Genomic DNA, 12,235 nt, shown 5'->3' with positions numbered 1-12,235 from the left:
AGATCATCAGGACCATATATGTGGCAGTTGTGGAACCCACGATTCTTTACGCCGCTAACGTTTGGGCGCCCGCGGCAAAACGGAAGGGGACTTTGACGTTGTTGAACCGGGTGCAGAGGGGGTTTGCGCTGAAGATTGTAAGGGCGTACAGGACCGCGTCTCTGAACTCGGTTCTAGCGCTTGCTGGGTTGCTTCCTCTGGACCTTCGGGTCCAAGAAGCGGCCCTTCTTTACAAAGTAAAAAAGGGTCACCCCCAGCAGGTTCTTGTAGACCTCGAGATGGAGGAACCGATCCCGTACGCCCAGACGCCACACCCTATGCACCTGGAGGGGCTGCAGTTCGACTGCCTGGCGGACGGTGACGAAGTGGCCCAGCAAGCTGCCGTCGATGTAAATATGTTAAATATTTACACCGACGGTAGCAAAATTGAAGGTAAGGTCGGCGCGGCGTTATCCGTTTGGGATGGCGCTGCGGAGATTCTCTGCCGGAAATTAAAGCTGAGACACTTCTGCACCGTATACCAGGCGGAACTGTATGCCCTGCACGAGGCAACCCTGTTCGTAGTGAAGAGCACGCGCAATGCGTTTGGTATTCATTCCGATTCCAGGTCCGCCCTCCAGACGGTAGTAAATGGTGAGTCCCTCCATCCCCTCGCAGTGAAAGCGAGAAAAAATTTGAAAGAGGCTAGAATGCAAGGGAAGGACGTAAGATTATATTGGGTGAAAGCGCACGTGGGGGTGGAGGGAAATGAGAGGGCGGACGAACTTGCGAAACAAGCTGCAATCGGAATGAAGACCAAACCCCACTACGAAAAGTGTCCCATTTCATACGCCAAGCGACAGATCCGCTTGGAATCGCTTGGGGTATGGAATGGGCGCTACAGGGACGGAGAAACTGCCTCGACAACCAAAGTCTTCTTCCCGGATGTCATAGAAGCGTACCCCATTATAAGGAAACTGGACGCAGACCCGGTATTAACACAAATTTTGACCGGACACGGGGGGTTCTCTGCTTACCTTTTCAAGTTCCATTGCAAGGATAGCCCCTCGTGTGTCTGCGATCCGGGGGTACAGGAAACCGTGCTGCACATCATCACCGAGTGCCCGACGACCGCCGCAAGGAGGGCCGACTCTGAAATAAAATTAAAAGAAAAAATTAAGACAGAAAATTTACATAGATTAATTAGAAATAAAGAGAAGAGAGATGTGTTTATAGACTTTTGTAAGGAGTCGGCCCTCACGGCCATAAAAAGGAACAGGGTGTAGGATAATTTATTGTTTTAATTATTAATTGACATTATTTATTGTTTTAACTTTTTATTTATAATTGTAAATTTAATTTGTGGATTTTATGGATATTTAATTGGTTTAATTTTGTTTTATTGTAATAATTGATTTTAATTGTATATAGTGTAATGTTTTACGAAATTTTTAACTTAGACTTAACAATTAACATTGTGATATTAGATTTAAGTTATTTTAAATATGAAATAAAGATAAATCCGCACCCCAGGTCCCTGACCCAAAACATGTTAGGGGGAACGAGAGGGCGGCATAGCGCCGCCCATAAAAAAAAAAAAAAAAAAAAAAAAAAAAAAAAAAAAAAAAAAAAAAAAAAAACATCCATCCATCTAAACATTCGCATTTATAATATTAGTAAGATATATGTTTATTTTAATTTAAGGATTATTGGTTTTACGAGAAAAATCTCGAATATAGTTTAGCTTCATTATAAAATAACAAACATTATTACTGCCCCTTTGTATTTGAAAGTTTCTCACAGATGTTGTGAACAAATTCCATACCATAATTATCTTAAAACTGAAAATAATATGAAAACCAATGCACAGACACAATCAGCTTTACCTTACTTCCTTGTTTCTACAAGAAATTAACTGTCTTCTACGACTCCGTTCACAAATCATCATCATCAACAACCTGCCCTTATCCCTATGGAGGGTCGGCACAGTATGTACTACTCCTCCATACATCTCTATCAGACGTCATATCTGAATTTACCCCCTTCTTACGCATATCCTCTTTCACACAATCCATCCATATGTTCTTTGGTCTTTCCTCTACCTTTATAGCCATCCACATTCAATCTCATTACTTTTTTGTTTATATGATTATCATCCCTCCGCTCCTCAATTTCCCGATAACTGGCGCTACTTTCAAACTTCCTCTGATATACACATTCTTAACTTTATCTTTTCACACCGAATACAAAAAAAAAATAAGTAGCCTATGTGTTCTTCCAGACTATGTTCTTTAATGCTGCCGAGCTGGAGATACCTTCTATAACAAACTTGCTTAATTTTTTTTGATTTAGGAAAAAAAATTTTTAAAAAATTCCTAATTTCAGCCGTTAAATTGTGTGAAGAATGAATTTTATGTACAAAGCTGTGAGAGCGTTGCAGGAAATTAGTGTTGCTTTTACGTCGAAACGCTTGATATCAACTTTTAAAAGCACGAAAATATTGTACGTTAGTTTTGTAGCTACAAAACGGGATGGTTCCTAATTTTTATACTGACTTCAAAATACATTTCCCACAAGTTATTCAGTTAATGTATCTATTATTTTGTAAGACGTAAAATAAAAATCTAATTTTAATGGCCTGACAACCTTTATATGAACTACTATAAGACAGAAGAAATATTTGTTTTTGTTCTAAAAATATACCAATATTACAAATGCGAACGTTTAGATGGATGGATGTTAGAAGGTATCTCCGGAACGGCTCAACGGATCTTGATGAAATTTAGCACATATGTGGAACATAGTCAGAAAAAACACATAGGCTACTTATTAAGTCCTTTTTAATTCTGCGCGGACGGAGTCGTGGGCGACAGCTTGTAATAATTATATGCAAATTTTGTTCACTGAAGCAGTTGAGGCAGATACAAATTTAAAAGCTCTGCAAGATGACGTAATTTTTGTAAATTATCAATTATATTTTTTATAAAACACTGGCTATCGCCCGCGAGTCCAACCGCGCGGTATTAAAAAAAAAAATAAGTAGCCTATGATCTTCCAGACTATGATCTACATCTATGCCAAATTTCATCAAGATCCGTTGAGCCGTTCTTGAGGTACCTTAAAACAAACATCCATCCATCCATCCAAACATTTACATTTATAATATTAGTAAGATATTAAACTGCTAATAAAAGAATATCAAGTAAGAAAACGAATTAAACTTAATAAGACAGCAGTCGTGTGTTCGCGTAATAACTTTTAACTAGCATAAGCTTTTATGTAAATGCAATAGCGCAGGTGTATCGGAGTAAAAACAAAATTAATTCTACATGTTCATATAAAAGTATCGTTCAGTATAAAATAAACAAATACGTAAAGCTTTTTTTTTTCTTAATATAAAAGGCTGAAAAACAAGAGAATTTCAACCTATTTGTTACCATGTTTTAATATTAAGCCAAGATCCAACGGTTGCCAGATTTATATCATAATAGCATGGCTTAAAATTTGGTAGCAGATATCTCCATTAGAGGTAGTTATAATGAACAGCTATGGAGTTTAGGTCATAATGGATTGGCTTTTATGATAATTTTTCTTTAAAAAATTTCTACATTCTTTTTTGAATACCGAATATATTTCTTGATTTTTTAAGCTCCAGTTGGCAATATTATATCTAGACTAGCTGTCGCCCGCGACTCCGTCCGCGCGCAGTTAAAAAAACTTAACAGGGGTATGAAAAATAGATGTTGACCGATTCTCAGACCTACTCAATATGCTCACAAAATTTCATGAGAATCGGTCAAGCCGTTTCGGAGGAGTTTAACCACAAACACCGCGACACGAAAACTTTATATGTTAGATAAATATTATTATAGAGTTTATAAACTTAGATAATTGAATGAATTTACGATATAATAGGTCTAAGCAGTCAGTTTGGATCTGCGCCCAGGTCATAAGCTTAGGTTTTCGGATTCAATATAGCTTACACGCGTGACGTATCAACTATAAAGCTAATGGTGAGTGAAGCTCTTTGTTTTCTGCATCGTAAACATTCTGATGTATTGCAAAATTTTCTGACTACAATTTACTTATAGTAGGTAGTGACAAAAAATGATAAAATTATTCGAATATTCGATAATACTTTTGAAGTGCCAATAAGTGCCAGTTAAGTACGGAAGACGACGACGTATTGATTTAGCTGTCATGTCGAGTCTCGCTGTGTAATATGTGTCTTTGATTGTGACTTAATTGATAATATATAACTATATTTCAGGTGGTTGATAGATAGCTGTAAATTGTTTTAATTTAATCTAAGATATTAGTTAGCGATTTTTTTTTTTGTGACTGAGTTGTCACTGTTTGCCTTGAAGGGGCATTTACAGCTTCATGACGCTTAGCCTAAACCTCGAATATATTTGATAAGTTATTCTGCCTTTAGCATCTGTTGTGCTAAAAATAATTTACATAGACGTCGTACACATGTAACATCGGAGTTTGGAGCTACGCCACATCCATATATTTGGAAAAGGAGTTTCCAGTTTGCCAACATCATGTTGAAAGTGTACAACTAATTTTGTTCTACGTGAAATAATTTCAATAGAATGTTCACAAACCAGATTGAAAACATCTGAGGGGAGAAACGACATTCTTGGCAAAAGGTATTTTGGGTCGGTGAGGTATTTAGGAGGCAAATCGTCGATAATATCCTAAAAGACTTTCATGTCTATTCACCGTTTCTCGGATGTTTACAAATATGTCTGAATAAGTATTTAAATTAACATTATTTGTTACAAAAAACCGACTGACGGTAGTTATTTCAGGTACTTAGAACAGCATTTCGTCAAAACAGATTGAATAATAAATAAAATAAAAAATCGTTATGTACTAAATGTACATAAGGTATACTGTCACAATGAACGCATTGCCTGCATCCGTATTAATAAATAAACGAACCTGACTTGAGGCCGATTTGAAATTGTTGGTTTCACAAATACAACAGAATATAACAACATACTATTGTGTGGAAATTATTTGTAGCCGTCAGTATCAACAATATCCGATTTTGTACGACACAAATTTCATATTCCATAATTGATACACCCTGGTTATAGACGATTGAAATGTTTCAACGAGAATAATATGGATAACATGATATTTTCATTCGTCTTTCGCAAGTGGAAATCCTCAGTTTGATTCATTTTATGTGACCACCAAGAATTCACAAATCAACGTAATTATATCGTGCTGATAACTTTGGAGTATCAATGACTCATGGATTAAGTAATTGACTTGTAATCTGCAGATCCTGGGTTCGAATCCCGCTACATATGTACATTTATCCGTGATGGAACCTGCACATATCTGAGAAGAAATTCAAAGATATGTGTGACATGATGATGATGTAACTTTGATATATAATATACTAGCTTTTACCCGCGACTCCGTCGGCGCGGAATAAAAAAATAGAAAACGGGGTAAAAATTATCCTATGTCCGTTTCCTGGTTCTAAGCTAACTGCCCACCAATTTTCAGTCGAATCGATTCAGCCGTTCTTGAGTTATAAATAGTGTAACTAACAAGACTTTCTTTTATATACCTATATATAGATAATTACAAGTAACAAATACAACATATACATATATAAGTTCAAGAAGGAATTTTGATGTAAACATTAACTACAACATTGTCTATTACATAATCCTTCGCAAATAGGGCGAATGTTTGTAGCGGGTAATAAATATTTGGGCGTATTTATTCCGGTCAACAAATACGCGCCCGTCCCTTGTTTAATTCCATTATGGATGCGTGTAGACCTAGGACCGTTTACTGCGCATTATTCAACGCGTTCACACGTTTACGATATAAAAACATGATTGAGATATTTTCAAAAACAATAAAGATATTATTCAGAACCCATGTATTTATCAATAAAATGTTTGTCATCTATGAAATTTTAGAGACGTATTTTTAGAACTCTTAAGAAGGTTTGAGCATTTTTTTTTTTTTAGTTAGTAGATAACTTTTGTTATAGCAGTGATTTTTAATTTTAGTGACTTTATAATGGTTTAAGATAGTTTAAAAGCAAATAGAAATTTTTAGACATTGCCGAAGTTTTAATTCCGATGACTTAGTTCGATCGCTAGCGTAATAACACCTCTATATTTACTTAACTGACATAATACAAAATTTCTAAAAGAATTATCTTTATCCCGAGCCAGTTTTCCATACGATCTGTCTAATACAGAGTCAATGTTCTTATGATTACTTACCTTGCTAAAAGCTATGCCGTCCACCGAGTCGTGTAATACACTTTTGTTTCAACAAACCAGTTGATTTTGTCAAAACGACGCCGGCTTTGTATCCATTTTCCGTATGAACAAACTCCTTTAACTTGAAAGAGCTTTGAAATTGCGCTTTTTGCAAGTGAGCGGACTCGAATGCTGACTAGTGTGTGTCTGGAGATAAAATATCTTGAAGGTTTTGAGGGAACTTTATTCATTATAAAGACTATTGTCGTGTATTATGCAAAAAAAAATTAATGTTTATTAGAACAGATATTTTATTACGTAAATAGCATAATTAAATAACTGCACGTGTCTTTCAAAAGAAGACAGCGTGTTAAATATAAAGGTATCTATAATGTTTGTACATAAGGTGCTTTCAACTATAAACTTGGTTTAAAGACGCAGAGTCGTTAAGTAATCACTAAGAGCGTCACTCAGTATCGATTTTGTTTATGCACTTAGTTACTATTTAAATTACTAAATAACCCTAAGTGTGGTTTTAAGTGTACGATACCAAAGGTAATACGTGAATATAAAATTCCAAATGGGCAAGCGCGCTACGGATTTTTGTCGATTCAGCTTCCGCTCCCAACCGCCATATTTCATTTTGATTGTGTGCGAATCAATCCAAACCTTCCGTGGAATTTCCAATTTTATGTGCATTAAACCCTTAACCAGACTAAACGAACCAATTTACGTTTTTTTACAAAATCGACTGTTGATATTAATATAGAAAAAAATCTTACTAATATTATAAATGCGAATAGTTAGATGGATGGATGGATGTTTGTTTGAAGATATCTCCAGAACGACTCAACGGATCTTGATTAAATTTGTCACAGATATAGAACATAGTCTAGAAGAACACATAACCTACTTATCAAGTATTTTTTTTTTATTCCGCACGGACGGAGTCGCGGGCGATAGCTAGTCATAAAATAAATGTTAATTGTGTCGGTTTTTAAAAATAATTATAAATTATTTTGCAGTTATTATTTAGATTATATTTAGATATATGGACGTAAATTGCATCCCAAATTTAACAAATGTCTAATGAGGTAAAATTTTGACTTCACTCAACTACATTAGGCGAAGTAGCCATGAAAAATCGGTTTGGATCCGAGCCCACATCGGTTCATAGATTTTCACGACTCTATACTTTGCCAGGATGACGTATCAAACATAAAACTAATGGGGAGTGAAGCGCTTTACTTTTTATATATAGCTGAAAGCACATACAAAGATTTTTGATTGACCCGGAGTAAAGACTTTACTAAAATAATATTCAAGCTGATATTGCTATTTGAGTGATTTACGAAGCTACGCCATTAACGGTTCTCTTTTAAAATCGTTATCCTATCGTTAGATCACTGCATACTCTCAAAAAAATTTAGCTAAAACCTTACAATTATAACAAACTATCTGTCGCCCGCAACTCTGTCCGCACGAAATTAAAAAAAACGTAATAAGTAGCCTATGTGTTCTTCCAGAATATGCTCTACATCAGTGCCAAATTTCATCAAGATCCGTTGAGCTGTTCCGGAGATACCTTCAAACAAACATCCATCCGTCCATCCATCTATCCATCTAAACATTCGCATCTATATATATAAAAGAAAGTCGTGTTAGTTACACCATTTATAACTCAAGAACGGTCGAACTGATTTAGCTAAAAACTGATGGGGAAGTAGCTTAGAACAAGGAGACGGACATAGGAACTTTTTTATCTTGTGTGCATTTTTTTTATTTCGCGCGGACGGAGTCGCGGGTAAAAGCTAGTTTATAATATAAGTAAGATGAAGTTAGTTAAAAACTAAAAAACAAAAATAATTAGACTTAGGCTACAATTTAAGTTAACAAATATGTGGCACCTACATATATAGCTCTGAGTACAAAAAGCTCAAAAAGTCTCATTACTTGATGTAATCCAATGGTTTGCTCAACATTATAAAAGTAATATATCATCTTAATTTATAGGACTTTAGATGCTTCATTAATGATTCAAAAGCAAGCTTGAGTAACTCGTTTTTATAAATAAATAATGTAAGCACTCTCGAGTTCTTTCCCCGGAAACTTTATGTACATTTGTGTTATACGTCTTACACATATAAACACAGATGAGACATGTCGTAACATGTCACAACGAGAAATGTATATCATTTCTTTTTGGTGTTGTCGTTTTGAACGTGTTGACGGAAGTGTTCAGATGAATGTATGTAATTTGTTATTACTAAAGCTTGTTTGTACAAAATAACTACATTATTTAACTTACCTTAGAAACATAATGTCAAAGATTATTAATATAAAAGACATTTTAACAGTCGTAGATCCCGCAACAACAATATATGTTGGGTGCACGAATTGGCCGGGTCGACTGGTGCAATACCACGTCCGCACAGAAGAAAGGCGTGAAGTAGAAGCAATTCCACGTACAGTCTGATGAGTGTGGTGCCGGAGGCCTAATTTTAATGCTATTTCCCTTCCCACCCTTTTCTTATTAGGAAAGGATGGGAAGGGGAAGTGGATTTGGCGGAAGAATAACGCATGCGAAGGAGAAATATCCTCTTTCAGTGTGTCCCCTTCTCCGTTGATTAAAGGTAGGTAACGCATTTGCATTTGCGGATGTCTATGGGCAACGGTCCCCTCGCTATTGTGGTGAATCCAGGTGGCCAGTTTGCCACCTTATGATATAAAAAAAACATTGTTGAATTTTTTTTTTAACTTACTGACTCAGTATTTTCGCATGTTTGTTTTTATGTGCTGGTTTGTATGTAAGTTGATTCCATTATGACCTTCTGTAGGTCAAATGATATGACTAATTTTGACTAGTGAAGTATGATTCGTATTCGGAGTTTTAGAAAAAGTTGGTCCTTTTAATTTTTTTTTGTTCATCGATTTAATCTACCTATGTTACATAAGAAAAATCCTGATATTCAAATCGTCCGAAGTATTTTCATGAGGTATAAATATATATTTGAAGCTAGCGAGAAAGGGTGTTGCGAGTTTCACTGGAATACAAAATCCTTACGTTTTAGAAGATTGAAAGGTGTTACGGAGCAATTTCTGTAGATCAATCGTATTTAAATATTTATATACAGAAAACCGTGCCCTATCAATTTTGTAATCTATGCTCGTATATCGAGGACCTCTAGCGGCTTACAGAGAAAACTTTTATATGAAAATTTGAAGTTTTTTCGTTCTTATTTTTTTACATCACAGATTTTTAAATGTCCTGTCACACCAATTTTGCTTTCCATCTACTATTTGTAGGTCACAGACCGATCTTGAATATCGCTCTTTTGTTATTTGCATAGACAAAGTGTAGAGTCAGCAATTTGTGTAATGAAGGAATCGACTGCAATGTGACGTGTTATAATTTCGCAACGTTAAAACGATTAGCGTTTTTAAAATCAAATGGTAACAGACCGTATACCATAAGATACTTGTGTTCAAATATTGTTAGTTTTCTTCATCATGTAATGAGTGATGCAGTTTACATACGAATAATCTATGTCATAATTTTCTTCACAGATCATATTAAACGGAATCTACGAGCCATATCCTTTGGATCCAAGCCAATGTAGTTTGCAGCAAGACGTCGGGCAATACATTCGATTGTCCTGTCATCTATCGACAAATTGATGTTGTTGTAACATTAAATAATCTAAATATATAAAATAAAGTCGCGTTAGTTACACTATTTATAACTCAAGATCGGTCGAACTGATTTAGCTGAAAATTGATGGGGAGGTAGCTTAGAACTAGGAGACGGACATAGGAACCTTTTTATCTTGTGTGCATTTTTTTATTCGTCGCGGGTAAAAACACTCATATCTGCATATTATATCTTTGAAATATAAATATAAATAACAATCAAACTGATTTTATTTTAAAAGCAAATTTTGCAGCAATACTTTATCCTATCTTACTATTTAAATTCGGTATTGGCCAAAATAGCTGTACAAAAAATATTTATATGTTTGTTGCTTGACATTTCCGAAAAAAGTACTATTTCTGTAAAAAATTATTTTTATATAAAATGCTTAGCTTTTTTATTCCACGAGCATGAGTTGTGACCAAAACTAAACATTTCATAGTTTGATATAATATCTATAGCGTCTAATATAGCCAACCATTTTACGTAATAAAGAACAAGCACAAGTACATACTATACGTATCTTAAATCTCAACATAGTTTCGGACGATATGAACTTGGGTTATCGTATGACCTTGTTAGGATCCCCGGGGAAATCCCCGCTCGACTTGCATCCTTTGTAAGATATGATATGCCCCGGCGAAGAGTAATGTCTAGATGAGATATTATGAATTTACAAGATTAAAATGTAATAATTATTTTATACTCATAAATAGAGAATAGTACAATAAAACATTTAAGATTAAGTGATTACTTAACTTAACTACGAGTATATGAGTCTAGTGTTTTTCACTTTTCTACCATTGCCACTTTTTTGATTGCGATCATCGGATATCGCTAAGTGACACTGCCCGAAGACATCTGCAATAGTTAAGTAGTAAGCTGTTTATTTGACAGAGCTGTTCCGGTATTATAAAATCTTATGGTCAATGTTGCACTATCCCGATAGTTCGTTTTATATCACAAAAATTTGATATAATTTAGACCACCTTCAATTCCAAAATTCAACGTAAGCTTAATTATGTGTGTATTATTCAATCTCAGCGACGAAGCCTTGGTTATTAATACCTGAAGTCTAAGAAGCCGGGTAACATCTGCGGCTTATGACGTAATAACATTGTCAAGATAAGCTAAACAGATTGTAGTGACATTAACTCGGCTTCCTACCACCTGATCATTTCAATACTAATTTGTTATCTGTCTTGTTTCAACTTCTTTGAATAACCGACAAGGATATTTGACCCGGTGGGCATCAAGCTAAACTGTGTTGGCTATCTTTCAGTCAATGTAAAAAAAGAGTCACAATTTCGTTTTCCTTTTATAGCTGTCATGTCTGTTGTCATGCAATTGACAGCGGACTCTTGGTTCTTAGCTTAGCTTAGCTTTCAGTTATTCTCCCCATTAAATATATTGTGATAGGCACATGTTTTATATCACACGTTAAGTGAAATTCTACTGGAATCGTTAGAATGTAACTGTAATACTTAGAATATGTTGTTGACTTAAGTTGTTTACAAGTTTTTTTTTTTTTTTCAATAAAAGGAATTAACAACATGTTTTGCCATAAGTGTTTCGATAGTGGCAACCTAGCCATTATCTTTGAAAATTAGAAACGAGACCTAATAAGTATCACTTTGGTAGCGTGCGTTAGGAACTCAAAATCTATATATATAAAAGAAAGTCGTGTTAGTTACACCACTTATAACTCAAGAACGGCTGAATCTATTTGACTGAAAATTGGTGGGCAGGTAGCTTAGAACCAGGAAACGGACATAGGATAATTTTTACCCCATTTTCTATTTTTTATTCCACGCGGACGGAGTCGCGGATAAAAGCTAGTTAAAAATATTATTACCTAGAGCTACATATCGTAAAATATCTAAAGTATATTAATTATGAAGTATATATATTTTTTAATTCTATACAAATTACTAAGATTATCAATATAACAGCCACTTACCTTGTCAAAGGAATCTCCGTAACAGGCTATAGGCTTTCAGTAAATATTTCATGAGCGAGAGCAATTTAACCTCATTGCTTCCGCTTATAAATCAACCCCAATTCCTTTAACCCTTTATTAAGCTATGCACAAGAGGAAAGACAGGTAATAACAAGGAAACTCTTCATCATATTAATATCCTTATATACAAATTCCAAACTCAAAAAGGGAAAATATCAATACTTCAATAAAATTTCTTCCTCGTTCGTTGAAGTCAAGAATACTTATGTGTTTGTATTCTTGTCTTGTTTGTTGGAAAACATAGAAATAAGAACATAATGTCACTGTTTTTTTTACACGTGTTACAACAGTGAAATTTAA

Source organism: Papilio machaon, chromosome 17, assembly GCF_912999745.1.
Source record: "Papilio machaon chromosome 17, ilPapMach1.1, whole genome shotgun sequence".
NCBI classification, from domain to species: Eukaryota; Metazoa; Arthropoda; class Insecta; order Lepidoptera; family Papilionidae; genus Papilio; species Papilio machaon.
This window is presented reverse-complemented; position numbering follows the sequence as displayed.